We start from the raw sequence: 27,237 nt of genomic DNA on the forward strand, positions 1-27,237 counted from the left end.
CTCAAATGACACTATTAAAGAGTACAAGGAGAAGTGACAGATGAAAGAAACCAATTGCCTCACCTTTAACCAAACTCTTCTAAGAAAGAAGGGCAGAGACTTTGAGAGAAACGGAGGCAAGGGCTGTGAACAGCCCCTTCAAATAGCAGGTATCTAAATGTCCCATCATCACAAAACAATCAACGTCTTTAGAAAGGAGGGACTGAACAAAAAAGTCGCATTGTACACACAAATTGAAACAGTGTTGAAGAACATGTGGGATTATCATGAAGGTCCACAGAAACAGATGTGGACACTACAGCACCTGTTCATATGGGGACACAGCACACTCCGCCAGAGCCGAGACCTGGGGTCTGCTGAAAGAGGATGTCCATTTGGTAATATATAAATAATAAACTATGGAAAATAACAATTTATGGAAGTCAGCCACAATTTGTTTGCCACATTGCATACAGTTTGACAAATACTATGAAACACTGTGTCAGTTTTATATAGCTGTCACATAAATCTCACATTTCACAAATAATCATACTTAAAAAGTACATCTGCAGAATGAAAAAATGCAAATACAGGTCAGCACATAATAGACTGAATTACCCACCCTGGGTATAGATGATAGGACTCCTCATTATAAAGAGGACGGTTTCCCTCAGGTTCATATATGACAACACCCCATCAAAATTTCACCATGATTTCCTTTTCATTGAAGAAGGGACCAAAGCAGAAAGTTTGAAAATTCTCCTGGAAGGTTGAATTGATATGAAATTAGCCAGGAATTCTGAACTCTAAGAGCAAAAGCAGGAGCTATCATTACCAGGCACTAATGATGTTATAAAATTATCATATTGCAGTAATTTGAGGACCAAAAAAAATCACAATGCAGAAATTTCATAGATGACTACATATGTATGTAAATGTCAATTTCGTTATTAAGTGCAATGAATAGGCCTAGATAAATGCCACCATCTCCAGCAGAGGATTTGATGTGAATGAACAAGACAACCCAATCCAACATGAAGGGAGGTGTGGGAACTGAAGGCGCAGAGCACTTGTAGGACTTTGGTGCAGGACGTGCGTGGTACTGGATTATACTCCCAAACTCCAAAGAAACACATACTAAAGAGGATTATTTTGCAAAATTATACCAGAATAGGAGGCTCCTGGATTCTATCCACATATTGATACACCAAATCAACACCTACTTCTGTTTTGAGTTTCTTTTAAATAAATTATACATGGATTGAGAGACATATGCATTGAACCACTGAGAAAATCTCTACCATCCGAAGGGCAGGCAAAGTTGGGGGACCGTGGGCATTAGTCTTGCCTTGAGCAATGTGCCACATAATTGGGACAGAATACCCCAATCCAGTGTCACCCAGGGTAGAGTAACACTGCTTGGGGTCACAAATGGAGCACATTGGACAATAAATGACTTGTAGCTGGAAACACAATTTGTCTGGTGCTCATAGAAGAAAGAGCTGGATATACACAAGTATCAGGAGTAGAGAAAAGGGGTGGTTTTCTATGGCTGTGGTGGGTCATGACCATTATCCTAGGGACCAGGGCAGAAGGAGAGTGAGATCAAGGGTCCCAATTTATCCCTAGAAGGAATTTGCCAGCATGATCTGTAAACTGTTGTTGCTAAAAGATGAGCTCCTCTCTAGCCAGTCCCTAAGGGTATACAGGACAAATGCAATCCACCCAGAAGCCCTGCCTGAGCCATCTCCCCACTACCTCAATAATAACTCCAGGCCTGACCATTTCTTGCTGGAAGGAGTATGTCCAGGCACTCAGGGTCCCAATATTTTTTTTTCCATTCCAGGGACTCCATCCTAACCCAACAAGCTTTGGGAGCAATGGCAACTGTGCATGTACAAATCTCCCTGGATCAAAAACAAGGGGCTTCACATTGATGTGCAAGCACTTCCACGGACTACTATTACCTTTCCAGGAGTAAAGAAAAAAGGATTAAAACCACAGCTACCTCTGTTTTTTTTTTTATATATAGAATAGGATCACACTGCCTTCTTGCAGTGAGCACAGGCAGCCTAGGTTCTAACCAATTGCATCAGGAATTCAGTCACCAGCCAAGTAGGAGACCTTCTGCACCCTGAGCCCAGCTGTGGGGAAGGCTCCTATTAAACAGGTGAAGGAACTATTCCTCCAATGACATGGATAAGGAGCAAGAGACACGCTGACACGGGGCTAGAATATAAGCTTTGTGCAGACAATTTTTAAAAATAGCATGGAGTTCTTTAAAAGCTAACAGAGTAACAACCACTCTGGACGCATTTCCAAAGGAACTTGAACCAGTGTGTTAATAAGTGGCTGCATGCCCATCGCTGTTCCAGTATCCACAGGAGCCAGGATGAAGGAACATCTGAAATGGCTTCTGGATAAGGAGACTCCTCCCAGACGCAGGGCCATCACCTACTCCCCTGAGAAACTACTTCCCCTAAATGCACCTGCTCATAGGTCAACAGGTGGCTGATATTTACCAGACGCTCAAGAGATCTCAGATGTGCCAAGTGTGGGACCCTTGTGTCAGGCAGAGCCAAACCAGGTCGAGGAAAATATCACAGAGGGCATGAGAACCCTAGGACTTGCAGTCCACAGGGGGGACACTCAGCTCAAAGACATTCTGACGAGGTGTCTGGCCTGGGAGAGAAAGATAGAGTACACATGTGTGCGCGCGCACACACACACACACACACACACACACACACACACATATTTACTGCAAATGGGGACAGGGAACTTGAATTTTAGGAATTCATTGATACATGTGTACAGCTTTCATCTTGGAGACCGAGTTCTGGATCTGATATTTTGCTTCACTTTCATTTAGAACATTCAGGGGAACCCAGACTGGAGGGCACACATCTGTAATTCCAGCCATTCGGGAGGCTGAGGCACAAGTTCTAGGCTACACTCAGCCTCTGTCTCAAGCTAACTGATAAAAAGTACAAGGGATTTAGCTCAGTGGAAAAGGAGCTCTGTATTCAATGCACTATGCCCCCTTCCCCCCAAAAAAAAGAAAAGCTCAGGAGGAAGAAAAACCTGAGGCCCCTGCAGATCCCAGCCCCCTTGGGTAGGAAAAGGGCACACGGAGTGGTGATTCTCACGGTCCTAACACTCTGAAACCCACCACAGAAGAAATTCAGGGAGGAGACTTGAGCTGCCAATTTGTCCAGGAGATACCCATATGTTCAATAATAAGAATAAAAAGAATTCAACATATTTAGGGACGCAAGAAATGTAAAATAAAACCCTATCAGAGAGAATATTAAACAATATCAATGAAGATAGGAAACAAAAGAATTCTAACAAACTCCAGGAGTTTAAGTGCTTCTTAACTATTTGTGGAAACCATTTTGCTATTAAAGACACATCATAGTCCCCCACCGCAGGGACTTGCTGCAATCAGTTCAATTTTTTTTTATTATTTTTATTGTTGGTTGTTCAAAACATTACATAGTTCTTGACATATCATATTTCACAATTTGATTCAAGTGGGTTATGAACTCCCATTTTTACACCGTATACAGATTGCAGAATCACATCGGTTACACATCCACTGATTTACATATTGCCATACTAGTGTCTGTTGTATTCTGCTGCCTTTCCTATCCTCTACTATCCCCCCTCCCCTCCCCTCCCCTCTTCTCTCTCTACCCCATCTACTGTAATTCATTTCTCCCCCTTGTTTTTTTCCCTTTCCCCTCACTTCCTCTTGTATGTAATTTTGTATAACCCTGAGGGTCTCCTTCCATTTCCATGCAATTTCCCTTCTCTCTCCCTTTCCCTCCCACCTCTCATCCCTGTTTAATGTTAATCTTCTTCTCATGCTCTTCCTCCCTAATCTGTTCTTACTTACTCTCCTTATATCAAAGAAGACATTTGTCATTTGTTTTTTAGGGATTGGCTAGCTTCACTTAGTATAATCTGCTCTAATGCCATCATTTCCCTGCAAATTATATGATTTTGTCATTTTTTAATGCAGAGTAATATTCTATTGTGTATAAATGCCACATTTTTTATCCATTCGTCTATTGAAGGGCATCTAGGTTGGTTCCACAGTCTTGCTATTGTGAATTGTGCTGCTATGAACATCGATGTAGCAGTGTCCCTGTAGTATGCTCTTTTTAGGTCTTTAGGGAATAGACCGAGAAGGGGAATAGCTGGGTCAAATGGTGGTTCCATTCCCAGCTTTCCAAGAAATCTCCATATTGCTTTCCAAATTGGCCGCACCAATTTGCAGTCCCACCAGCAATGTACAAGTGTACCCTTTTCCCCACATCCTTGCCAGCACTTGTTGTTGTTTGACTACATAATGGCTGCTAATCTTACTGGAGTGAGATGGTATCTTAGGGTGGTTTTGATTTGCATTTCTCTGACTGCTAGAGATGGTGAGCATTTTTTTTCATGTACTTGTTGATTGATTTATGTCCTCCTCTGAGAAGTGTCTGTTCAGGTCCTTGGCGCATTTGTTGATTGGGTTATTTGTTTTCTTATTGTTTATTTTTTTGAGTTCTTTGTATACTCTGGATATTAGGGCTCTATCTGAAGTGTGAGGAGTAAAGATTTTTTCCCAGGATGTAGGCTCCCTATTTACCTCTGTTATTGTTTCTTTTGCTGAGAAAAAATTTTTAGTTTGAGTAAGTCCCATTTGTTGATTCTAGTTATTAACTCTTGTGCTATGGGTGTCCCATTGAGAAATTTGGAGCCCGACCCCACAGTATGTAGATCATAGCCAACTTTTTCTTCTATCAGATGGCGTGTCTCCGATTTGATATCAAGCTCCTTGATCCATTTTGAGTTAACTTTTGTGCATAGTGAGAGAGAATATTGTGAAGGGAGTGGTTGTCCTCATTTCCATTTCAGAGGATTTGTCGCTGATATACAGGAATGCCTTTGATTTATGCTTGTTGATTTTATATCCTGCCACTTTGCTGAATTCATTTATTAGCTCTAATAGTTTCTTTATAAACCCTTTTGGGTCTGCGAGGTATAGAATCATGTCAACTGAAAATAGTGATAATTTAAGTTCTTCTTTTCCTATTTTGATGCCTTTAATTTCTTTCATCTGTCTAATTGCTCTGGCCAGTGTTTTGAGAACTATGTTGAACAGAAGTGGTGAGAGAGGGCATCCCTGTCTTGTTCCAGATTTTAGAGGGAATGCCTTCAATTTTTCTCCATTCAGAATGATGCTAGCATGAGGCTTAGCATAGATAGCTTTTACAATATTGAGGTATGTTCCTGTTATCCCTAGTTTTTCTAGAGTTTTGAACATGAAGGGATGCTGTACTTTGTTGAATGCTTTTTCTGCATCTATCGAGATGATCATATGGTTCTTATCTTTAAGTCTATTGATGTGGTGAATAACACTTATTGATTTCCGTATATAGAACCAGCCTTGCATCCCAGGGATGAATCCTACTTGATCATGGTGCACAATTTTTTTGATATGTTTTTGTATCAAATTTGCCAGAATTTTATTGAGGATTTTTGCATCTAGGTTCATTAGAGATATTGGTCTGTAGTTTTCTTTCTTTGAAGTGTCTTTGTCTGGTTTAGGAATCAGGTTGATTTTGGCTTTGTAGAATGAATTTGGAAGTTATCCCTCTTTCTCTATTTCCTGGAATAGCTTGAAAAATATTGATATTAGTTCTTCTTTAAAGGTTTGGTAAAACTCTGCTGTATACCCATCCGTTCCTGGGCTTTTCTTAGTTGGTAGTCTTTTGATGGCTTCTTCTATTTCCTCAATTGATATTGGTCTGTTTATGTTGTCTATATCCTCCTGACTCAATATGGGTATATCATATGACTTAAGAAATTTATCGATGCCTTCACTATCTTCTATTTTTTTGGAGTATAAGGATTCAAAATAATTTCTAATTATCTTCTGTATTTCTGAAGTGTCTGTTGTGATATTGCCTTTTTCATCCCGTATGCTAGTAATTTGAGTTCTCATTCTTCTTCTCTTCATTAGCATGGCTAAGGGTCTGTCAATCTTATTTATTTTTTCAAAGAACCAATATTTAGTATTGTCAATTTTTTCAATTGTTTCTTTTGTTTCGATTTCATTAATTTCAGCTCTGATTTTAATTATTTCTTGCCTTCTACTTCTTTTGCTGTTGTTTTGCTCTTCTTTTTCTAGGATTTTGAGATAAAGTGGGAGATCATTTTTTTGTTGGTTTTTTTTCTTTTTTAAGAAATGAACTCCAGGCATTGAATTTTCCTCTTAGAACTGCTTTCCTTGTGTCCCATAGATTCCAATATGTTGTGTCTGTGTATTTATTTATCTCTAAGAATTCTTTTTAATTTTCTCCTTGATGTCTTCTATAACCCATTGATCATTCAGTAACCTATTGTTCATTCTCCAAGTGATGCATGATTTTTCCTTCCTTCTTTTATCGTTGATTTCCAGTTTCATTCCATTATGTTCAGATAAGATGCATGGTATTATCTCTACTCCTTTATAATTTCTAAGAGTTGCCCTGTGACATAATATATGATCTATTTTTGAGAAGGATCCATGTACTGCTGAGAAAAAAGGTGTAACTTCTTGATGTTGAATGGTGTATTCTATATATGTCAATTAAGTCTAGGTTATTAATTGTATTATTGAGTTCTATAGTTTCCTTATTCAACTTTTGTTTGGAAGATCTGTCCAGTGGTGAGAGAGGTGTGTTGAAGTCTCCCATAATTATTGTATGGTGTTCTATTAGACTCTTGAACTTGAGAAGAGTTTGTTTGATGAACATAGCTGCACCATTGTTTGGAGCATATATATTTATGATTGTTATGTCTTGTTGGTGTATGTTTCCCTTGAGCAGTATGTAGTGTCCCTCTTTATCCCTTTTGATTAACTTTGGCTTGAAATTTATTTTATTTGATATGAGTATGGACACTCCTGCTTGTTTCCAAAGTCCATATGAGTGATATGATTTTTCCCAACCTTTCACCTTCAGTCTATGTATGTCTTTTCCCATCAAATGTGTCTCCTGTAGGCAGCATATTGTTGGATCTTTTTTTTATCCATTCTACTAGCCTGTGTCTCTTAATTGGTGAGTTTAAGCCATTAACATTTAGGGTTATTATTGAGATATGGATTGTTCTTCCAGTCATATTTGTTTATTTATGTAACTTAACAAGGTTTGTTTTTCCTCTTTGATTATTTTTCCCTTTTTACTGTACTACCTCCCACTGTTGGTTTTCATTGTTATTTTCCATTTCCTCTTCCTGTAATGTTTTGCCGAGGATGTTTTTAAGAGATGGTTTTCTAGCTGCAAATTCTTTTAACTTTTGTTTATCGTGGAAGGTTTTAATTTCATCTTCCATCCTGAAGCTTAATTTCCCTGGATACACAATTCTTGGTTGGAACCCATTTTCTTTCAGTGTTTGAAATATGTTGTTCCAGGATCTTCTAGCTTTCAGAGTCTGTGTTGAAAGATCAGCTGTTACCCTGATTGGTTTACCCCTAAATGTAATCTGCTTCCTTTCTCTTGAAGCTTTTAAAATTCTCTCCTTATTCTGTATGTTGGGCATCTTCATTATAATGTGTCTAGTTTAGGATCTCTTATGATTTTGCACATTCGACGTCCTGTAGTCTTCTAGGATTTGGGATTCTGTCTCATTCTTCAAGTCTGGGAAGTTTTCTCATATTATTTCGTTGAACACATTGCTCATTCCTTTGGTTTGGACCTCTATACCTTCCTGTATCCCAATGACTCTTAAGTTTGGTCTCTTTATGTTATCCCATATTTCTTGGATGTTCTGCTCATGGTTTCTTAACAGTCTTGCTGAACTGTCTATGTTCTTTTCAAGTTGAAATACTTTGTCTTCATTGTCTGATGTTCTATCTTCTAAGTGTTCTACTCTGCTGGTAGTATTCTCATTTGAGTTTTTAAGTTGGTTTATTGCTTCCTGCATTTCTAGGATTTCTCTTTGTTTGTTTTTTATAACCTCTATCTCCCTGTATAGTTGATCTTTTGCATCTTGGATTTGTTTATTTAATTCATTGTCGAAGTGATCTTTCATTGTCTGATTTTTCTGTCTAATGTCTTCCTTGAGACTCCAGATCATCTGAAGCATGTAAATCCTGAATTCTTTATGACATTCCATCTGCTGCAGCTATTACCTCTTCTAAAGTTGAGTTGATCTGCATTGCTTGTGGTCCTTTCTTTCCTTGTCTTTTCATACTGCTCATGTTTTTTTCTGCTTGGTGAAACTGTTGTGTCATTGAATTTCCCCCCTATATATTTATATTGCTCTTGTATAGTTGCAAAGTCTCCCTTGCAGGGGCGGGTAGCGGCTGTTCTCCTCCACCAATTGGGTGATCCGTCTATCATGCCGGCAGGCCACTGGGCCCCTTCTCCAGGTCACGTGGTCTGCCTACCTTGCAGGCAATGGCTGGGCCCCTCCTCCAATAGCGATGATCTGTTTACCATGCTGGCAGGCTGCTGGGCCCCTTCTCTGGGACACGCGGTCTGCCTACCTTGTGGGCGGCAGCTGGGCCCTTCCTCCAATTGGGGTGATGTGTCTACCATGCCGGCGGGCTGCTGGGCCTGTTCTCCCGGTAGGTTGCAGGTCTGCCCACCTTGCAGGCTCGGGTGGCGGCTCTGCTCTGCCCCTCCTCCAATTGGGGCAATGTGTCCACCACACAGGCAGGTCGCTGGGCCTGTTCTGCCGGTCTGTCGCAGGTCTGCCTACCTTGCAGGCGTGGGCCGCAATCAATTCATATGACCAGGATAATACATTAATAGTCATGGTACATTCAGCTTAAAAATAGTATAAAATACCATGGGTAAGTTTTACACGGGTGCCATACGCATGTATTGTTATGTATAACTATGATGCACTAATAAACAATCCAGCATGCTTTACTCTTAATGGAAGCACCCAGTCCTAAAATTCATCCACAAATTTAAATGTATGAAAACTTAACCAAGAACCTTTTGAATTATAACAGCAAAAAATTATAAGAGGAAGTTATTACCTAACACGTGCATTGTGAAGCTGTACTGTTACAATTGTCATCAATGAATCACGAAGTCAACATAGTCCACCCATGAACCCACATGGTTGTAATAATCATACACTTAATTGCAACGGAAAAGTCATTATAAATCAAACCCTAACAAGGCCAATCTCAGCAACTTAGCTAGACCACCGGGCAGAATAAAAACTAAAAACTACCAGGGAGAGAGCTCAGTGGTAAAACACCCTTCTGTTAACTATCAAAACAACAACAACAACAACAAAAAAAAAACAATAAACTCCATAAAACTAGCTTAAGAATAGGCAAGGTCCCTGTTCACTGCAGCTTCCCTCATGCAGGAATATGGTGTTTGGAAATTTGATTTTTTTTTTTTGGGGGGGGGGGGTTGCTTGGCATTGAACTTAGGGGCACTCCACCACTGAGCCCCATCCCCAGCCCTATTTTGCATTTTATTTCGAGGCAGGGTTTCCCTAAATCTCTAAGTGCCTCACCCACTTGCGGAGGCTGGCCTTGACCTCGCAATTCTCCTGCATCAGCCCCCACCCCAGCCGCTGGGAATGACAGGTGTGTGCCATTGCCAGGCTTGGAGATTGTATTCTTCTAGTGGTCCCACCTGACAATCATCAGAGTCCGGGAAGACGCCAGGCTGCTGCGCTCACCTGCCAGATAGAGAGGACTTGAGCAGGGGCTGAGGCTGCCCGAGGGGATGGGGAGGCTGCAGGAGTCTCCACCACTGTCACGCTCTCCACCAGGCTGGCCAGGGGGACAGAGGGGCACTGTCCCCAATGGGCTCAGGCCTGTGATTGCAGAGAGCCCCCAGAGTCAGGGTTGGCAAACTCGGGTTCCCCCCACAGCTGTTCTGCCAGACGGCCTCCCTGCCCTGCCTCCCTCCTGAGCCTTCCTGTCCAGGCACCAGGTGCCACTGCACACTCACCATTTTCTGGTGCCCAGCAGCCAGGTCTGCCCTGGGGAGCTTTGTCTTCTTCAGGGCAGGGCCACCCGGGATCCTGGGCAGGGAGCAAAGCCTGGAGTCCAACTGCAAGAATCCTGGAACCGCAGACCAAAGAAAAATAAATCCCATTCCAAGGGCGGAAGCCCGCCCCCTGCTCGCTGACTGCGCTCAGGATTGGACAGTGCTCAGCAAGGGCTTCTGATTCCCAGGGCATCAGTCAGTCTCTGCGCTCCCCTGTCTGAGCCCAGCAAGCCTTCTTTTTGAGTGACAGGGGGGTGATATCTGCTCCAGGCAAGGAGGAAACAAGAATAGCAGGGTTTGGGTGCAGCTTTTTTTCTTTTCCTTTTGAGGTCTGGGAATTGGGTTAGTGTTAGGGTGACCAGAATTCTAAGTTCTGTTGGGATTTGACATCAGGAAATTGAAGTCATTTCTTGGAAGTTTCATCACCTAGGCCTCCTCCTATAAAAAGACCACCCAAAGCATCTTGGGGGTGCTGACTTGTCCTCTGTTTATCTGTGCAAAATTCTACAAGAAGAACTGGCCTTTCGCCCCATGGGAACTGCCCAGTGCATCATGGTCAGTGCTGGTGGAAGCTCACTGGTGGCCTGGCAGGTACTCTGGAGGAGTTTACCACCCAGTTGGCAGCGTGAGAGCTGATGTTCCTCCAGCTGAGTTGAATCTATCTTGAGCCCTCATTGATGCTGTAGGCAGAGTAAGGAGATCAGCACAGAAGAGACCCCCAGCAGACCTGGGTAAACCCCAGCTGCACCAGGGCTCCTGTACTCTCTGCAAACAGGGGGTTGAATTCAGAGGACTCGAACTCTGAGCCCCTTCCTCAGCCCTAATTTGAATTTTATTTAGAGACAGGGTCTCACTGAGTTGCTTAGCCCCTTGCTTTTGCTGAGGCTGACTTTGAATTCGCCATCCTCCTGGCTGAGCCTCCCCAGCCACTGGAATGGAGATTCCTTGGAAATCTGAGACTGGAACCACCATTTGACCCATGCACAAAAGTTAACTCAAAATGGATCAAAGAGCTTGATATCAAATCTGAGACTGCGCCTGATATGGAAAGCAGTATGTTCGCTCCGATCTACATATTGTGGGGTCGGGCTCCAAATTCCTCAATGGGACACCCATAGCACAAGAGTTAATAACTAGAATCAACAAATGGGACTTACTCAAACTAAAAAGTTTTTTCTCAGCAAGAGAAACAATAAGAGAGTCAAATAGGGAACCTACATCCTGGGAACAAATTTTTACTCCTCACACTTCAGATAGAGCCCTAACATCCAGAGTATACAAAGAACTCAAAAAATTAGACAATAAGATAACAAATAACCCAATCAACAAATGGGCCTAAGACCTGAACAGACACTTCTCAGAGGACAACATACCATCAATCAACAAGTACATGAAAAAATGCTCACCATCTCTAGCAGTCAGAGAAATGCAAATCAAAACCACCCTAAGATACCATCTCACTCCAGTAAAATTAGCAGACATTATGAAGGCAAACAACAAGTGTTGGAGAGGATGTGGGGAAAAGGGTACTCTTGTACATTGCTGGTGGGACTGCAAATTGGTGTGGCCAATTTGGAAAGCAGTATGGAGATTCCTGGGAAAGCTGGGAATGGAACCACCATTTGACCTAGCTATTGCCCTTCTCGCACTATTCCCTGGAGACCTTAAAAGAGCGCACTACAGGGATACTGCCACATCGATGTTCATAGCAGCACAATTCACAATAGCTAGACTGTAAAACCAAACCAGATGCCCTTTAATAGATGAATGGATAAAAAAAAATGTGGCATTTACAAACAATGGAGTATTACGCAGCACTAAAAAATGACAAAATCATGGAATTTGCAGGGAAATGGATGGCATTAGAGCAGATTATGCTAAGTGAAGCTAGCCAATACCTAAAAAACAAATGCCAAATATCTTCTTTGATATAATGAGAGCAACTAAGAACAGAGCAGGGAGGAAGAGCAGGAGGAAAAGATCAACTTTAAACCGAGACATGAGGTGGGAGGGAAAGGGAGAGAAAAGGGAAATTGCATGGAAATGGAAGGAGACCCTCATTGTTATACAAAATTACATATAAGAGGTTGTGAGGGGGAAAGGAAAACAAAACAAGGGAAAGAATTAAATTACAACATATGGGGTAGAGAGAGAAAATGGGAGGGGAGGGGAGGGGGGATAGTAGAGGATAGGAAAGGTAGCAGAATACAACAGTTACTAATATGGCATTATGTAAAAAAGTGGATGTGTAATCGATGTGATTCTGCAATCTGTATTTGGGTTAAAAAATAGGAGTTCATAACCCACTTGAATCGAATGTATAAAATATATGTCAAGAGTTTTGTAATGTTATGAATAACCAATAAAAGAAGAAACTATAGAGCTCAATAACACAATCAACAACTTAGACTTAACTGACATATATAGAATATTTCAACATGCATCAAGTGGATACACTTTCTTCTCAGCATCACATGGATCCTTCTCTAAAATACACCATATAATGTGCCACAAAGCAACTCTTAGCAAACACAAAAGAGTAAAGATCAGATCATAATGGAATAAAAAACAAAATAAAAATAAAAATTTCTCCATCACCTGGAGACTAAACAATATGCTACTGAATAAACAACATGTTACAGAAGACATCTAGGAGGAGATTAAAACATTCTTAGAGTTAAATGAGAACACATACACAACATATCAAAATCTTGTGGACACTATGAAATCAGTACTAAGAGGAAAAAATCATTGAATGGAGTTCATTCCTTAAAAGAAAAAAAAAAAATCAACAAATAAATGGGGACATTATATTCATTTGAAAACCTAGATATTATCCTGAGCCAACCTTTAATATGAAAGTCAAGAATGTGATCCCTGGGGCTGGGGCTCAGTGGTAGGGCACCTGCCTAGCACATGAAGCCCTGCATTCCATTCTCATCACCACATAAAAATAAATATAAAAAATAAAGTTACTGTGTCCATCTACAACTAAAGAAAACAAAAAAGCCCACAATCCCTGGCAGGCGTTGTTGGAACACACACATGTAACCCCAGCTGCTTGGGAAGCCAAGTCTGGAGTGTCACAACTTTGAGTCGAGCCTCACTAACTTGGCAAGACCATATCTCAAATACAAATAAAACCAGGATGATAGGTGTGTTTAACGAGTGAGCTCTAGGTGCTATTGTCATTACCATAGGGGGAGATTTTTAATTCCTGTCTTGTCTTCTTTCTATGAACTCAAAGTCCTCACAAACAAGGAGGTGGCTTAGGGATGATGCTATATTTTCTAAAAAACAACCCATGTGAAATGTTCAAGTGTTCACATCTTTTGAAAAATTCCAAAGCATTTTGCTTTTGATATTATGGTCATTAGAACTGTCTCTTTAATTTTATGTTTGCTATTTGTTTTCTTATGCACATAAACAACTGATTGATCTTGAATTTTGTTACTGTTCTGAGCTCATCTGTCGCTTCTAACAGTACTTAGTGAACTCCTAACTTAAAAATATCCACTTTAAAACCACTTCTATCTCATACCTCATTTTGAAAGATTTGTAGTCTTTGAGACAGCAAGAAACACAAGTAATTTGCAATACCCCTTTGACAAAGGCAAAGATACTGGTGAAAATCTCAGCAAAACTCTATTCTCTACAAGTCAGAAACCAAGAGAACAAGACCATAGTCTGCCACAAACACTTTAACAGGCACAGGAGATGAGAGATACCCCAGCCAGCAAACTTCCTGTTATCAATTTAGACGAAGACAGAATCAGGAAAAAAAAATCCACCCATCTTTAAAACTAAAAACAAGTGTTATCAGGAAACCTATATGAGTATCAGACTTCTTCTTGTTTAGATCAGGGTTTTTCATTGCAAATTTTTAAAAATGTCACATTTAGCTTCAGAGTATTTCTTATGTCATAAGTTATGAGACATAGTCTTAAAAGGGGGGGGGCTATTTCCTCAGGGTAGAATATCATTCACATTTTAAATGAGTTGCAATTAAGGAAATAAGCATGGAATATTAATAATTCAGCTTGGAGTTGTCTGCCCAAGAACTTGCTCTTAACACACACACACACACACACACACACACACACACACACACACACACCAATATTATATTAACCTTCAACCATATTTTGGAAAAGATTTGCACAACTTTGACAACCACGACCCAGCTTTATCAACTGTCACATTAGCATGAGCATTTGGTAATATGGTTAATTTAAATTGCAGAAAACAGGGAAAAATTCAAGTTGTGGGCTGGAGGGAGACTGCGTGCTGTGTTGTTCTGTGACCTAAGATTGAAGCAGTGGAAATACTGTTTCTATGAGAGTTCTTAGATGACCCCTAACCACTGCTCCCATGCAGGAATGCCAGCCACAAAGCCCACACAGGTCCTCCAGCCACCGTGCCCAAGCAGGACCACCAGCATCAGCACCCACACAGGACTCCTAGCTGCCCACCCATGCAGGAATCCTAGTGGCCAATGGCCCACAGGATCCCCACCCATCACTCCTGTGTGGACTGTCATTACCAACGTGTGGATCACCAAGTTGCCTCCATCTTGGAACACTGCAACCTCTACCATAGTGCCCTACATGTGGTAGCCTGCACCTGGGGACACTGGACAGGGTCTGGATACAGCTTCCAGCCACAACAATGCATGCCAGAGAGCTGGATCTTAACATGTCGCCCAATGCCCCCACCTAGCCCAACACAACTGATACCCCCATCTCTGAAAGCAGCCACCTCCAACTTGGGACACCTTTGTCACCATCATTAGTTAGGGCAACTCCCAACTTGGGACAGAGACTGGTGCCTACAAGCAATATCAAGGTACCTATACTTCCCAAATACCCCTGTCCCCAGGAGCTGCTAACCCAGCACAGTGCCTGTGGCCACATGGCCAGTCCATAGCTTGCAAAGCCTGGTCCTGATCTTCTCCACAGCTCTCCACAACAGGTGTGCAGCCCCCAGATCACAGCCCATAAGGCTTCTGGGGAGAGAGGTTTCTAACTGGGAAGTAGAAAGGGACGGGCACGTGAGACAGAGTTCAGAGACTAAATTAGACACCAGGAATTCTGAGGTCTCCAGGTGGGCCCCAGACCAGAACCTTGGGGTGCAGTCTCCCATGGGGACTGGCAAGTGCTACACCCCACTTTCAAGAACGCCACCCCCAAGACCAACCTAGCCACCCTAATAACCTTCACCATTCTGAGGGTGGAGACACCAGCAAACACCAGACAACTCCAACTCTGTCTCTGGCATTGGCTTTTAAACAGCATGTTCCTGACATCATGCAGCTAGTAGACTGTTTTATATCATGGTACATAAGAAGCAGGAAAGATACTGAATTCCAACAAAACAATCCTTTTATCTTTGAGATTCTTTTTCCTCTTCTTTTCCCCTCACATTCCCAACATTTGTAAAAACCAAGAACTTCTCATGGATTAGGCCTTTGAGTTCTGGGAGGTCTGAAACATATATTACAGTTGTGTTGTATATTCTTTTATCTCCTGTTTCTACATTTTGTATTTCTTGATTTTTATGTTTTTTGTCTGCTCTGCTGTCTTCCCAATTACGTGTCTCCCCCAAATCACTTTCTCTCTTCTCTTGCTAGTATCCAACTTCATTCCTCTTTCAGTCTTCCTAAGACTTAATAACTCTATATCCTCACTTCCTACACCCTAAACATCTCATCCTACACTCCACCCCTGGCTCTCTTTGTCCACACCAGAAATAGACTTAATGATAAGAATCATAATCACCTCAATGGATGCAGAAAAAGCATTTGACAAAATATAGCACTTTACATGTTCAAAACACTAGAAAAACTTGGGATAACAGAAACATATCTCAACATCATAAAGGCTATCTACACCAAGCCCCAGGCCAACATCATTCTAGATGGAGAAAAATTGAAGTCATTCCCTCTAACTTCTGGAACAAAACAGGGATGCCATCCTTTACCACTTCTATTCAACATAGTTCTTGAAACACTGGCCAGAGCAATTAGATAGATGAAAGAAATTAAAAGAATAACCATAGAAAAAGAAGAACTCAAACTATCACTGTTTGCTGATAACATGAACCTATACCTAGAAAATCCAAAAAATTCCACCAGAAAACTACTAAAACTAATAAATGAATTCATCAAAGTAACAGGTTACAAAATCAACACCCATAAATCAAAGGCAATCTGTACATCAGTGGCAAATCCTCTGAAAGGGAAACTAGGAAAAACTACCTCATTCACAATAAACTAAAACAAAACAAAACAAACTTGGGAATCAACTTAATGAAAGAGGTGAAAGCCCTCTACAATTACAACAATAGAACACTAAAGAAATTAAAGATGACTTTAGAAGATGGAAAGATCGATTTTGCACTTGGATTTGCAGAAATAATATTATCAAAATGACCATACTTTTAAAATCACTATCCAGATTTAATGCAATTCCGATAAAAATCTCAATAGCATTCCTCATAGAAATATAAAAGGCAATGATGTAATTATTACCAGAAAAATAAAGAGACCCAGAATAGCTAAAACAGTCCTTAGCAGAAGAGTAATGTAGGGGGCATCATTAAACCAGACCTTAAACCATACTACAGAGCAATAGTAACAAAAACAGCATGGTATTGACACCAAAACAGAGACTAACCACATAAATACAGTTATCTCATAGTAGACAAAGGTACCAAAAACATGCATTGGAAAAAAAATAGCCTCTTCAACAAATGGTGCTGGGAAAACTGGAAATTCATATGCAGCAAAATAAAATTAAGTCCCCATCTCTCACCAAGCACAAAACTCAACATCAAGTGGATCAAGGACCTAGGGATTAAACCAGAGACCCTGAACCTAAGAGAATGAAAATAAGTCCAAATCTTCATCATTTTGGATTAGGCGCCTTATTAAGTCTCCTATAGCATAAGAATTAAAACCAAGAATCAATAAGTGGATGGATTCAAACTGAACAGCTTCTCTGCAAAAGAAACAATCAGTGAGGTGAAGAGATAGCCTACATCCTGAGAGTAAATTCTTACCACACACATGTCAGATACAGCACTCATCTCTAGGGTATATGAAGAACTCAATCTTAACACCAAAAAAAAAAACAAAACCCAACAACAACCAAATAACCCAATTGATAAATGGACCAAGGAGCTGAACAAGCACTTCTCAGAATATAATATAATATACAATTGAGCAACAAATATTTTTTTTAAAGTTCAACATAGCAATTAGAGAAATGCAAATCAATTCTAAGATTTCATCTCAGTTCAGTCAGAATGGCAGTTATGAAGATAAAAAAAGTGTTGGCGAGGATGTGGGTGAAAAGGCACACTCATACATTGCTGGTGGGACTGCAAATTGTTGCAGCCAATATGGAAAGCAGTATGGAGATTCCTTGAAAAACTGGTAATGGAACCACCATTTGACCCAGCTATCCCTCTCCTCAATCTATACCCAAAGGATATAAAACAACATACTACAGGGACACAGCCACATAAGAGTTTAGGGCAGCACAATTCACAATAGCTAAACTATGGAGCCAACCTACATGCCCTTCAACAGATGAATTGATTAAAAAGCTGTGGTGTATATACACAATGAAATATTAGCATTGAAAGATAATAAAATCATGGCATTTGCTAGTAAATTGATGGAGTTGGAGAATATTATGCTAAATGAAGTTAGCCAATCCCCCCAAATCAAAGGCTGAATATTTTCTGATATGTGGAGGCTGATCCATAATTTGGAAGGGGGATCGAGGGAGGAACACAGGGACTTTAGATAGGGCAAAGGGGAGGGAGGAAAAACAGAGGGGGCATGGGGGGAAAAGAAGCTGGTGGAATGAGATGGACAGCATTACCCCAATACATGTATGAAGACACAAATTGTGTGACTATTTTATATTTAACCAGAGACATGAAAACTTGTGCTCTATATGTGTACTATAAATTGAAAGGTATTGTTCTGTCATGTATCACAAATAAGAAATCTATCAATAAATAAATTACAGAAAACATACTTTTGTATTACTTTTGAAAGAAAACATCACAAATGTTATCACTTAAAATAATAGTTATGCATTATTTTATAACTTGAATGTTTTAGGTATCCTAACAATGAAATAATTTCACAGTGTTAACATTCACCCTCCTTCAAGAATTTGTAAAAAAAAAAAAATCCCAATTTCTAGTAACTTCTGGAATCTCCTCTCCTTATTTTGATGTAGTTTTCAAAAGTGAGATGATGGACAAGTCCATCTTGTATAAAACACAAAGGTCCACTGATGGCTACCCTCAACCTTCACACAGCTTAGTCCCTCAGGAACAGGAGCTGGAAGGTCTCCAGTGAGCTTGTCCTTGCTCACAATATTTACCAGAAAGTCAGAAAATGCAGCTGTAAGCCAAGGGAAAAGAAAGCCCTGGTCTGCAATCTCAGAATGGCAGAGACAGATTCCCAACACAGTGAGATGGGAGTCACCTGCCTGGGACAGTGCCACCAAATACTTAATAGAGAATTTAGAGCTCTGAAAACCTGAAAATTCTCCTAGGAGGGAGGAACACCTAGAAGTTGATCTGAGAAGGGAGTCATGGTTAGATAACTGGTGGGACTGTGACCTCAATGAGACCTGATCACTTTCCCAGTTGCTGTAACCTTGGGTCAAACCACTTACTTAGTGTTGTCCTCACCCACAGGGAAGGTCCCTGGTCATCTTATCACAGAGCACATGGGCCACAGTATTCACCTAAACATTCAGGGGTTTAGATTCACTTCATTATCCTCCGATTTATTTTTTTTTACTTTCTCTTTTCCAAGATTCCCCTCTGAATATTTCTAGGACTTCACCTCTGTGAATTCTACTTTGGTCATTTTAAGTCACTGGATCTCAATGTTTAAAGGAAGATCTAGAAAGGGAGATGTTGTCCATGAACATTTTTAGTAAAGTGCTTAGAGTGCAGAATATTCAAAGTACTTCACATTTTTTTTGGGGGGGGAAGACATCCTAACAGAGCCCAGCACAGATGAGAAATTTCAAGAGATTTCACAAAGGGGAAAATATTTACATGGAAAATAAATATATGAACATGAGTATCGAGTAGGACTCTTCAAGGAAACTAATAGTCAAGGCAGCAGAGACTACTGTAGATTCACCAGGAAGGGGAATAGTCACCCCCCACACAAAACTATAAGACTGATGGCCACAGGGACGTTGAGTGATTGGAACAGCCAAGTCTGCAGTGGCAAAAGTAAATGGTAAAGCACTTTGGAAGATGGTGTGGTTCTCTGTACTCAGGCATGTGCTATGAAAGAGCAACACTACCCTGACAGAATAGAGGTGGGAAAAGAGTTCTATGAGGGTGCTCCAACCGGCCCCCACCACTGCCACCTTTACCACTGGGAAAGGTCCTCCAGCTACCACCACACTCTGCACTGCAGGTCCCTTCTGTCTGGACACAGGGACCCAGTTTTCACACCAGCCCAAGCATGGCCCCAGCTCAGACCAAGACCATGAGGCCGCGGTCCATTTAGTGCCAAGGACCCGAAGAATAAGAGGTGAAGGGTAAGGCTGAGAAGAGCAGAATAGAGATGTGGAACAGAAGGGCCAAGGCTCAGGGGCAGGGAATTTCCTGGCATGTGTGAGGCACTGGGTTCAATTCTCAGCAAACATATAAGTAAATAAAGGTCCATCAACAACCAATAAAAATACAGACTTATGTTAGCCCTTAAATGACTAAGAATTTATTAGCAAATTATCTATATCAATACTTTGGAAAAAGTAAATTTTATGAAAATACATGTAGAGAAGAAAATCCTAAGGAAAGGAGCAAACTTAGAAGATATTGAAAATGAACATATCATAGAAAGAATTTATGATGTCAACATTGGCTCTTTTCCTTAGGATTTTCTTTTCTCTACATGTATTTTTTTTATAAAATTTACTTTCTACAAACTATTGAGAAAGGTAATTTGCTAATGATGAAAATAAACTCTGGAAAATTTATCCTAAAATGATTCTGCATTTTCCAAACCTCTGAGTGTGATGACAGGAACCCCCCCCCCCGCAAAAAAAAAAAAAAAATGCTGAAAGTCTTCTCTGATATAAGGAGGCTGGCTATAGTGGGGTACAGAGGGGAGCATGGGAGGAATAGATGGATTATAGATAGAGAAGCAGGGTGGTCAGGGAAAGGGTTCAGGGAATTAGGAAGGATGGAGGAATGTGATAGACATTGTTATCCAAAGATGAAGACATGAATTGGTGTCAACCTACTTTATATACAGAGATATGAAATATTGTGCTGTACATGTGTAGTAAGAATTCTAATGCATTCTGCTGCCATTTATTTTTTTTTAAGTTTTTTTTTAAATTTTACAAAATGAAAAGTTGGCTCTTTGAAAAAATAAATACATTTGATAAACCCTTATCCATGGTAATGTAGAGAAAGAAAAAAAAAAAACTCAAATTACTAGAATCCATGAAGAAAAAGGAAATATTACCATTAACACTACAAAAATACAGACGATAATTATTTTGAAAATTTGTATTCCAATAAAACAGAAAGTATTGAAGACATCAACAAATGTCTAGAATCGTATAAAATTACCCAAACTGAGTCAGGATGATATACACAAGTTACAAGGATCATTTTCAAGCAATGAAATAGAAGACACCATCAAAAGCCTACCAACCAAAAAAAGCCCAGGACTGGATGGATACAAGACCTTCAAAGAAGGACTAACACCAATACTTCTCAAATTATTCCATGAAATAGAAAAAGAGGGAACATGTCCAAATTCATTCTATGAGGCCAAAACCACCCTGATTCTAAAATCAGACAAAGACACATCAATGAAAGAAAACTCCAGAGCAATATCTCCAATGCAAAAATTCTGAAGAAAATTCTGGAAAATTGAATACTAAAACATATTTAAAAGACTGTGCATCATAATCAAGTGGGATTCATCCCAGGGATGCAAGGTTAGTTCAACATACAGAAATCAATAAAGTTAATTCATCACATCAATAGACTTAAAGATAAAAATAATATGATCATCTCAAAAGATGCACAGAAAGCATTCAAGAAAATACAGCACTCCTTCATGTTCAAAACACTAGAAAAACTAGGGATAACAGGAACACATCTCAACATTATAAAGGCTATCTATGCTAAGCCCCAGGCCAACATCATTCTAAGTGGAGAAAAATTAAAGGCATTCCCTCTAGAAACTGGAATTAGACAGGGATGCCCTCTTTAACCACTTCTATTCAACACAGATCTTGAAACACTGGCCAGAACAATTACACAGATGAAAGAAATTAAAATGATATGGTTAGGAAAAGAAGAATTCAAACTACCACTGTTTGCTGATGACATGATTCTATACCTAGAAGATCCAAAAAATTCCACCAGGAAATTACTAGAACTAGTAAATTAATTCACCTAAGTAGCAGGATATAAAAATCAACACCCATAAATAAAAGGGAATCTGTTCATCAGTGACAAATTCTCTGAATGGGAAACTAGGAAACCTACCCCATTTACAATAGCCTCAAAAAACCCTGCACAATTTAGGAATCAACGTAATGAAAGAGGTGAAAGACCTCTACAATGAAAAGTATAGAACACTAAAGAAAAAAAATTAAAAGAGACTAAGAAGATGAAAAGAGTTCCCTTGTTCTTGGATAGGCAGAATTAATATTGTCAAAATGACCATACTAACAAAAGCACTATGCAAATTCAATGCTATTCCAATCAAAATCCCAATGACATTCCTCATGGATATAGAAAAAGGGATCATGAAATTAATCCTGGAAAAATAAAGAGACACAGAATAGCCAAAGCAATCCTTAGGAAGAAGAGGGAGGCAGGTGGAATCGCTATACCAGACCTTAAACTATACTTCAGAGCAATAGTAACAAAACACCATGGTACTGGCACCAAAATAGACATGTAGACCAATGGTACAGAATAGAGAACACAGAGAATAACCCACATAAATATAGTTATCTCATACTAGACAAAGGTACCAAAAACATATTGGATTAAAAAAAATAGCCTCTTCAATAAATGGTGCTGGGAAAACTGGAAATCCATATGCAGCAAGATGAGATTAAGTCCCTATATCACCATGCACAAAACTCAACACAAAGTGGATCAAGGACCTAGGAATTAAACAAGAGACCCTACATCTAAGAGGAGAAAAAGTCGGTCCAAATCTTCATGTAGGATTAGGCCCTTACATCTTTAATAAGACTCCTATAGCATAAGAATTAAAACCAAGAATCAATAAGTGGATGGATTCAAATTGAACAGCCTCTCAGCAAAAGAAATAATCAGTGAGGTGAAGAGACAGACTACATCCTGGAAGCAAATTCTTATCACACACACGTAAGACACAGCACCAATCTCTAGGATATATGAAGAACTCAATCTACACACACACACACACACACACACACACACACACACACAAATAACAAATAACCCCTTTCAATATATGGGCCAAGGAACTGAACAAGCACTTCTCAGAATATGATATACAATTGAGCAACAAATATGTATAAAAAAGTTTAACATAAACAGTTTTAATTTGCATTTCTCTAATTAAGATTTCATCTCACTCCAGCCAGAATTGCAGTTATTATGCATATAAACAATAAGTGTTGGTGAGGATGTGGGGAAAAAGGTACACTCATACACTGCTGGTGGGGATGCAAATTGGTGCAGCCAATATAGAAAGCAGTATGGAGATTCCTTGGAAATCTGGGAATGGAAGCACCATCTAACCCAGCTATTATCTTGTTGGACTATACCCAAAGGACAGCATACAATAGGGACACAGCCAGGTCAATGTTTATAGCAGCACAACTCACAATAGCTAAATTGTGGAGCCAACCCAGATGCCCTTCAGTGGATGAATGGATAAAAAAATATGTGGTATATATATACAATGGAATATTACTCAGCACTAAAAGAGAATAAAATCATGGCATTTGCCAGTAAATGGATGGAGTTAGAGAACATAATGTTAACTGAAGTTAGCCAATCCCTAAAAAATCAAATACCAAATATTTTATCTGATACATGGGGGGTGACTCGCAGTGGGATAGGGAGGGAGAGCATGGGAGGATTACATTAATTCTAGATAGGGAAGAGGGGTGGGAGGAAAATGGAGGGGGAAGGGGACTAGGAAGAATGGTGGAATATGCTGGACATCATTATACAAAAATACATGTAAGAAGATTTGAATTTGATGCCAATATACCTTATATACAAATAGATATGAAAAATTGTGTTATATATGTGTATTAAGAGTTGTAATGAAGAAAGAAATGAGTACATGTGTAATGGCATAAATTAGCATGGATATACTTTCTATATAGAGATAAGAAAAATTGTGCTCTATGTGTGTAATAAGGATTGTAATGCATTCCACTGTTGTGATTTTTTTAAAAAAATAAGTAAATTTTAGAAAAAGAAAGGTATAGGAACCTGTTGGGGACACTATAATCCTACAGGGTAAAAATTGTAACACCTTGAAAACACAGAGCTGGAGAGGAAGATGCATGAACATGAAAAAACAAGCAAGAATGTGCCCAAACAATGATGCTACATTATTAGAACCCCATGGTCAGAACAACAGGAGAAATGACAGAGAAGGCATGGAGGAGGTACATAATTTTCAGTGAATTAAAAGATGATGTAAGAGGGCAAATACAGGCAGCAAAGATCATTTTGATAAAGAGCTACATAGGGAAATACAGAAAACAAAAGATTCCATCAAAAAGGAGATAGAGATTCTGAAAAAAAAAAACAAACAGAAATCATTGAAATGAAGTAAACAGTAAACCAAATTAAGAACTCAATAGGAAGCACTTCAACAGAATACATCACTTGAAAGACAGGACCTCTGACAATGAAGGCAAAGTATATAAACTCAAGAATGGGAAAGTCATCTTTGGCAAACAGCCTTCTTCCATAGTAATAACCATAGATGATGTTCAGTATTTCATAGTTAAAGAATACCTTGAAGTATCTTTTCTTATGAAAATCCATTCATATAAATATACATATTAAGAATCTTCAGTATGCCACACATTCTTTTCTAAGCTGTGGGATGAAATCATACCAAATAAAATGAACCCCAGATACAGTGGTGTTTGTGGGAAGATGAATATAATTAATTATAATACAGTGTGGTAAATTCTGTGAAAGGAAAGGATGGGGTTATATGTGAGCATCTGCATCAATGACACATAAATCAGTGGGAGACACAGGATGTCCTTCCTGAGGAAGTTGCAGTTAAACTGAGATCAAAAGACTGAGTGGAGGTGACCTACAAAGAGAAGAAGATGGGCATGCAAGCAATGTCTTAGAGGGGAAAAGAGACTTTAGGTTGGTGGAGTTCAGTTTATCTGACACATGGATATGTGGGGTGAGATTGTTGGGAGGTGATCTTGGAGAAGTGAGCCTGTACTAGGCAGTGACCCCTGGATATTTGGATGAGGGCAGAAAATTATGTAGAAGGAAATAGTGTTATTCTACCTTGATGTAGTTCAAGTTGTAGTCTTATGCTTATGGTTTTACAAGGCTTTTATTGGCTGACCTAATAATGGAATGGTTACATTATTTCTATAGAAAACAATGTTATGCACTTTAAAAGCTGTACTATAATTTACCTTTAAAAATTGTTTTTAAGCCATTTTGGAACTGCTTGGATAAGTGCATATCTCTAGTACTTTTTGCTATTAATGCTAAAAATGTGCTTTTACTGGTATTTTTCAATGAAGCTACAGTATTGATTTTGTCACTCTCTGATATAAGTCAAATGTATCATTCTAGATATGCAGTTGAATTTTATTTTCTTGAACAGATTTAGAAATTATATAATAATAAATATTCATAGATTGTTTTTCAAGATGTTCTTAAAAGTTAAGAATTTCCTCTGTAAACTATAATATTGGACATGTTATATACCAAAAAAGCATGAAAAATGGAGCTAAAATGATAATTATAATTAATAGAAAGTAAAAGATTAGTATGGTTTCACTACCGAAGTCAAGTGGAATGCAGAAATTGACCAATAAGTGGATAAATGCCTATCTTTTAAAAATGCATAACTATAGGTCATCATCATCGTCATTACCAGAAGCTATTGCTATAACTAGAAATACTTGAATATTTAAAGCAAGAAGAAGCTGTTAAGGGAAGTGCCTTTGTAAACTAAGTTATATGAGATTTATTTAGTTTAATGAAAATATAGGCTGTATCTGAATCTCGGAAGTTCCCAAGAATGCCACATGCAAAGTTAATTTCACCCACATCCATCTGAGAAATAGCATTTTTTTGTATTATTTTCTTGCTTTCAGCTGGCAAGAAAAAAAAGACTCAACTGAAAATGACTTCAGTAATAAGTACATTTTATTATCTTATATCACTAGAAGATCTGGTTTTATAGTTGCTTCATGCAGCAACTAACTACTGTCCTCAGACACTGGTCTTTTTCTGTCTTTCCATTATACAATCATGGATGAGTTTCCTTTTGTCATCAGACTTCTCACTTTCTGGTGGACACCTGGCAGCTTGAGCTATAAGAATTTCACCTACATATCAAAGTCATCAAGATTGTAAGAAAAGGGAGTATCACTTTTATGGCTTTTTTTAGAGTGAAAAGGAGTTTCTTAAAAGTCTTCTAGAAGACTTGACCTCTCTAGCCAAAATTGCATCTCATGTGCATCAATGGCAACTCAGAAGCATACGGGTCCTGTTTAGCTGAGGCTAATAAAAATTCACAGCACTCCAACTCTGTCAGTGTGAACATAAGTAGAATTCTGTTATTCTAACTACTCCCAACAAAAAGTTATTTTTTCCTAGGCTCTTAATCCCTTTGAGTCTCTTGGAAGATCCTTCTCTGTTTATCATTTCTTCTCTCTTGTATTTTCAGTTCCTTCCTCCTCATTCCTTTTAGTTCAAGTTTATTGGAAGAATAATCTACAGATGCCATCTTCATTTTTTCCCTCGCATTTTTATTTCTTAAATTTCCTGCAGTTTGGATTCTGTTCTTCTCATAAAAGCCTCTTTTCTGTCATTTTCAGTGACCATCTGATTGCATTATTCTTTGCTACTCACTTTAATTTTTTCATTGATTTCTTTCATTTTTATTTCTTTCTGTTCTTGATTTCACTTATTTGTACATACACCTTATTATCTTATTTCTTCTACTTGTGTAAGGTTTTTTTTTCTTTTTCTACAGTTTTTTCTTCTTTATCTAGAAGATTAGATTTTGGATTTAAACCATTTTTATAGCTGTTATTTTTTATCTATGTATTGTTTTATTTAGCTTTATCCTAATAAATATTGGTATGTTGTTTTTTTTTATTTTTTGTCTTTGGAAAAAGTTTTTTTTTAATCTTTTAATTTTTAAATTAGTTATGCATGACAGTAGCATGCATTTATGCACTTTGATATATTATAAAGAAATGGGGTATGATTTCTCATTTTTCTGAGTTTACATGTTGCAGAATCATATTGGTCATATAGTCACCTGTATACATAAAGTAATAATGTCTGTTTCATTCTACTTTCTTTTCCATCCCCACATCTCCTCCCCCCTTTTCCCATCACTTCCCTCTACCTAAACTAAGGTAATAATATTATTATTCTCTAATTATTGATATGACATGTGTCTTAAATGGCCCCCTGCCTTATTGTGAATTAGCATCTGCATACTAGTGAAAACGTTTGGCCTTTGGTTTTGTAGGACTGGATTACATTGTTTAGCATAATATTCTCCAAGTCCATCCATTGACTGTCAAATTCCATAGTTTCACTCTTCTTTAAAGCTGAGTATTATTTCATTGAGTGTATATACCACATTTTCTTTATACATTCATCTCTTGAGGGACACCTAGGTTGGTTCCATAGCTTAGAGAGTGTGAATTGAGCTGCTATAAACATTGACATGGGGTATGTTGTGCTTTTGTTTTCATGTTTTGCAGGGTATTTTCCCACTTTATTTATGAATTCCTTTTTAAAAAATTTGGTAATTTAAGAATATTTTGTTTTATTTCCCCTTATTTGTAAATTTCCCCAAATTTCTTCTGCTATTGATTTCTAGAAGGAAATCATTCCATTGCATTTACATGGTTTTGTATTATTTAGGGTTGTTCTTTAAATTCTTTAGGGTTGTTCATAGCCTATTATATGGTCTATTTTGGAGGATATTTAGTGT

Source organism: Marmota flaviventris, chromosome 13 (assembly GCF_047511675.1).
Source record: "Marmota flaviventris isolate mMarFla1 chromosome 13, mMarFla1.hap1, whole genome shotgun sequence".
In the NCBI taxonomy this organism is placed as follows: Eukaryota; Metazoa; Chordata; class Mammalia; order Rodentia; family Sciuridae; genus Marmota; species Marmota flaviventris.